This window comes from Myotis davidii, unplaced genomic scaffold (assembly GCF_000327345.1).
Source record: "Myotis davidii unplaced genomic scaffold, ASM32734v1 scaffold1379, whole genome shotgun sequence".
In the NCBI taxonomy this organism is placed as follows: Eukaryota; Metazoa; Chordata; class Mammalia; order Chiroptera; family Vespertilionidae; genus Myotis; species Myotis davidii.
In genome coordinates, this window is record NW_006290766.1 from 175162 (window position 1) to 180145 (window position 4984).

Consider the following 4984-nt stretch of genomic DNA (forward strand, 5'->3'; position numbering starts at 1 on the left):
GCTTAGTCAAAGCCATCTTAAGAACTGTAAGTTTCTGGTTCCTTCAGAAACTCCTAATTACTAGAAACCACTTGTGTCTTGCAATTTGGCCAGCAGTAAAAAGACAAACTGCCCCCACACAGCTGCTAATTCACACCTCCCCACTGATAAGCACACAGCCATCCGAAGGCCATGCATCTCTAAATCACGCATATCTGCTGATAAGCACAGCCATCCGGAGCCTACTAAATCTCTAGTGATAGGTTATTGCCCATAGGTATTTGCCCATAGACCCCTTTACCCACCCCCCCGTACCTAAAACAGTATATATTCTGCCGCTGTAAGAATAAAGTTTGAGGCTTGATCAGAATCCTGTCTTGCCTCCATTCTTTCGTGTCCCTTGCTTGTCTCATTCTCCTAGGGTGTCTCTTGGTTCCCTCGTTGTTGTCCCGCAGGTCGGGACACCCGGGCATATGCCTGGACTGGGAATCCATCCAGCAACCTCTTGGTGCATGGGTCGACCACTGAGCCACACCAGCCTGGTGGAACATGGCTCATATTTTAAATGACACAAGCCCAGCGTTTGAACAATCCAGCAAAATGACTTAAAACCAGCTTGTATGCAGAAAGAAAGAAAACTGTGATGCACTTGTACTAGTTCAACTAAAAAAACAAAACCACAAATACCTATTCCTCTCAGAAAAAAAAAAGTTAATTATTATTTGCACGGACATTACTAGTCTTGCAAATAGTTAATCAGATTTGAACACTTGGAAGTTGCCCTGCAAAGGTAAGCCCTGAAATTTTACTTGAAAACACCCAGAAGTGGAAAACAGGCCTCGGGGACTTACTATACACTCAGGGAAGAAAGGCGGAAAGAATTCTGTAAACATGGAATGTAATCTTAGAATGTTTTTTCTGAAATCCACTTCCTTCCTTGCTCTTTGGAGATATTTTATCCTGTCTTTTCAACTCTAATGATTCAAAATAGGCCACCCCTGTGGAAAACGTAAACTTAAATGAGTGACTAAATCAAGGCGGCTCAGGGAGGGCCGGTGCTGACAGAACACAGCACCCGAAAACCTTTCAAACAGGAGCCTCCACCCAAAGGACTTCCCGAGAAGATCCTGGGGAAAGAGGGACAGGGATTTCATACAACGCCTTCCAGGTGACTAGTCTAGGCTTTCCCTCCTATAAAATATCCACAACAAATATAAATCTCTAAACATGAGTCGTGCCCTAGCTGGTTTAGCTCAGTGGCTAGAGCCATAGGCCTGCAGACTGAAGGGTCCCGGGTTCGATTCTGGTCAGGGCATGTGTCTGGTTCAGGGCTCAATCCCCAGTAGGAGACATGCAGGAGGCAACTGATAAATGATTCTCTCTCATCATGGATGTTTCTATCTCTCCCTCTTCCTTCCTCTCTGAAATCAATAAGAATATATATATTTTTAAAAAACGAGTCACTTAACTCTGTGGGGAAAGGATAAAATATTGAAATATTGGGTCTGTTTGAAAAGTATCCGTGAGGACAGAGTACTTAAGTCATCCTAATGTTGTGGCTCCAAGGGGGAAGTGGGCTTGGGAAAGCGAGGAGGATTCGAATATTTAGGGACTTGCTGACATTCACAGGAAAGGCTAGCCTGGGGCAGAGTTTCCTGAATCTGAGACTCAACCCCCCAAAAAACAACAAACATTTGGGAAACAAAGGAGAAAACAGTCACGCTTGGGGAGGAAGGAGGGACTGGGTAGCCCACAGACCACAGCTCCTCCCACACTGGAACCCCGCAGACTGAGCACCAGCGTCCACTGACGACCCTCCCCGTGGTCCCCGCACCATCTGGGGAGACGCGGGCGCAAAGTTGCCCCGCCAGGCTCCGAGGCTCCGGGGCCGAAGATCCGCGCGCAGAGACTGGACAGGGCGCCGGGTCCCGCTGCGCGCCCAGCCCAGGCGCTGCGTCGGGAGGGGACCGAGACCCGCAGACCCGGGAGGCGATGGCGGGAGGCCCGCACGCCACCCTCCTCCGCGTACACGGCCCCGCACACTCACCATTTCTAGATTTCCTGGGTCCCCTGAGTCCTTCCACAACCGGGGCCGATCACAGCGGGACACAGGCTCTGGCAGGGCCGCCCGGGACCTTTAAGGGCAGGCGCTAGCAGACCCCAGGTGCGCCCGGAGCAGAGGGACGCGCATGCCCGCTGTCACTGCCCCGCCACCTCCCGGGCGGTGCCCCCCACAGGCCGTGCTCCAGGCCACGCCCCGCAGACCTGACCCACCGGCGCCCGAAGGACGCTGTTCTTCTGCAGAACAAGCCCCAGCAGGTGGGCGGGAACCTGACCCCGCCTGGCGCGTTGGACTTTAAAGACATTAGTTTTTCCTGGCCCGGGGCTGCCCGTGGTTTCCCCAGCTTTCCGTGACCCGCCAAGGCGTCGGTGAGCACAAAGCATTCCAGATGCAGCGGGTAAGTAGGGACGAGAGGGTGGCCCAGGCCAGGACTGATGGAAACCGAGGGAAAGAGTGATAGGGAAATACATAGTGTAGTCATTTTAATCAGGCTGTTACATTATTATTATGAAGGTTGAGGCAGGCAGGAAGAAATGGTCCTTTTTCTTGTCTTAACTCGCCTGGGAGCGTAAACTTCTGAAGTTTCCAGTCCTGTGCAATAGCCTGACATTTGTTTACTGGCAGATAACCCTGCGGTTATCTTCTAAAGGACTCAGGAGGCCACCAGACCTCCTGGCGCCCATCCTCCAGGCCACCTAGCATCCCTTCTCCAGACCCCCTGACGTCTGTCTGATAAGCCCCCTGGGCCAATCCCAGGGCTAAGCATGCAGCAGATATTTCTCCACCATGTGACTTTACTCTGAGAACTCCTAACTTTTACGTCTTCGTTGGAACGAACACCCCTGGGATTTTGTCTTGCTGTGTTTCCACGTTGCAAACTAAAAAACACTTGAAGAAATCTTTACCATGTATTCTCAGCCAAAGCCTTCTTATTCATTAACACTTGGTTGACAGAACAAGAGGGTCTTACATCCTAGGGCTCAGTGTAAGGCTATGAGGTCAGTCATGGAACTGTGAGCTTTGTTTACCAGCGTGGGCAAACAACGGCCCGTTTGAAATGAATAAAACTAAAGAGAAAAAAAAAAGACCGTACCCTTTTATGTAATGATGTTTACTTTGAATTTATATTAGTTCACACAAACACTCCATCCATGCTTTTGTTCCGGCCCTCCGGTCCAGTTTAAGAACCCATTGTGGCCCTGGAGTCAAAAAGTTTGCCCACCCCTGGTTTAGACACATGGGCACTTAATATGACCTCACCATCTGTAATGAAGTGTCTGGCTCCATTTTCATCTTTGCTCCTTGACAGCACTGAGCCTTCTACCCATCCCTTCTGCATCTCCTCTCATTTGGTCCTTTTAGTAAGAATCCCAGAGCACGTGGCTCTGGTGGGAACTTGCAGAAGCCCTAGCCGGGGTGCAAGGGCTCTTCTCGAACCACAGGGTGTGAGATGTGGCCATTATATTCTCAGGTGTACAACTGGAAGGAAATTTAATTTAGATCAGATTTGAGATGCATCTGAAAATCCTTCCCCTCCCCCACCCCCAGCTTTATTGAGCTGTAATTCACTAATAAAAATGTGAAGATTACATGATGGTTTCATATACATATACTGGATTGTGCAATAGTAAATTGCTAAGAGAGCGGATCTTAAGCATCCTCACCACACACACACACACACACACACACACACACACACAAAGTTGATAGATGTGTTAATTAATCTGGAAACTCTTATATGCCTAATTGCCAGGTTTCAAAAGCTCTTTTGCAGTATGTGTTGGTATTGAAATTTAGATGCCTACCTTTCAGGAAACTTTTGGAATATTGCCTGTCTTATGCTACTTGCCCTACTAGAACATGATCACCTTATTAATTGGTGGTTTTGGACTGTATCCCAGGAATCCTTTCTTTGTAGAATACATTGCAACTAATGCTAATTACTGGACTTCTTTTTGCATATATTCTGAGCAATCTCTTTTTTTAAATACTTTTTTATTGATTTTTTACAGAGAGGAAGGGAGACGGATAGAGAGTTAGAGATATCGATGAGAGAGAAGCATTGATCAGCTGCCTCCTGCACTCTCCCTACTGTGAATACCAATGGTAATATTAAACCTACATATTGGGTGAGACTTCCTGGACTCCTTCTAGAACGTCTCACCTAACCAATCAAACCTACAGAAATGTAAGAGGTAACATTTATAACATGCAACAGCGAACCTCCCATGCATCCCAGGTTTCAACAGTTGTTCCTGTGCAATTTTTGCTACTTAGGCCAATGCAATTTAACTCCACCAACCTTCTTAATTGCTCACATTTTTCAGTCTTGATTCAATCAGTCTTGTTAGCCTACCTCCATGATCTGTGCCCCACTGGGATTAATTTTTAATTGCAGTTGGCAGAAAAATCTATGAGGGACACATTGCTTAAATCCTTACCAACTTGGAAGGTGTTACGTAGTCAGATCATTGATTATGCCCATTTCATTACACATTTAATCAGAGACTCAGTGGCTACTTAGGCCAATGCAATTTAACTCCACCTACCTTCTTAATTGCTCACATTTTTCAGAGTCTTGATTCAATCAATCTTGTTAGCCTACCTCCATGATCTGTGCCCCATTGGGATTAATTTTTAATTGCAGCTGGCAGAAAAATCTATGAGGGACACGTTGCTTAAATCCTTACCAATTTGGAAGGTGTTATGTAGTCAAATCATTGATTATTCCCATTTCATTACACATTTAATCAGAGACTCAGTATTGGACATCACTCTTACATTTACATCACAGATTACAACTAGAATTGCCTGAGAGTGTTTCTGACAATGAAGAAATGAGATTTTTTGAGAATTTTATTCCATGGTGGGTTTCAGCGTAAGTAAATATATGGTCAGAAATTTGTCTAGAACTTTAGGGGAAATTATTGAATTTACTGCCAA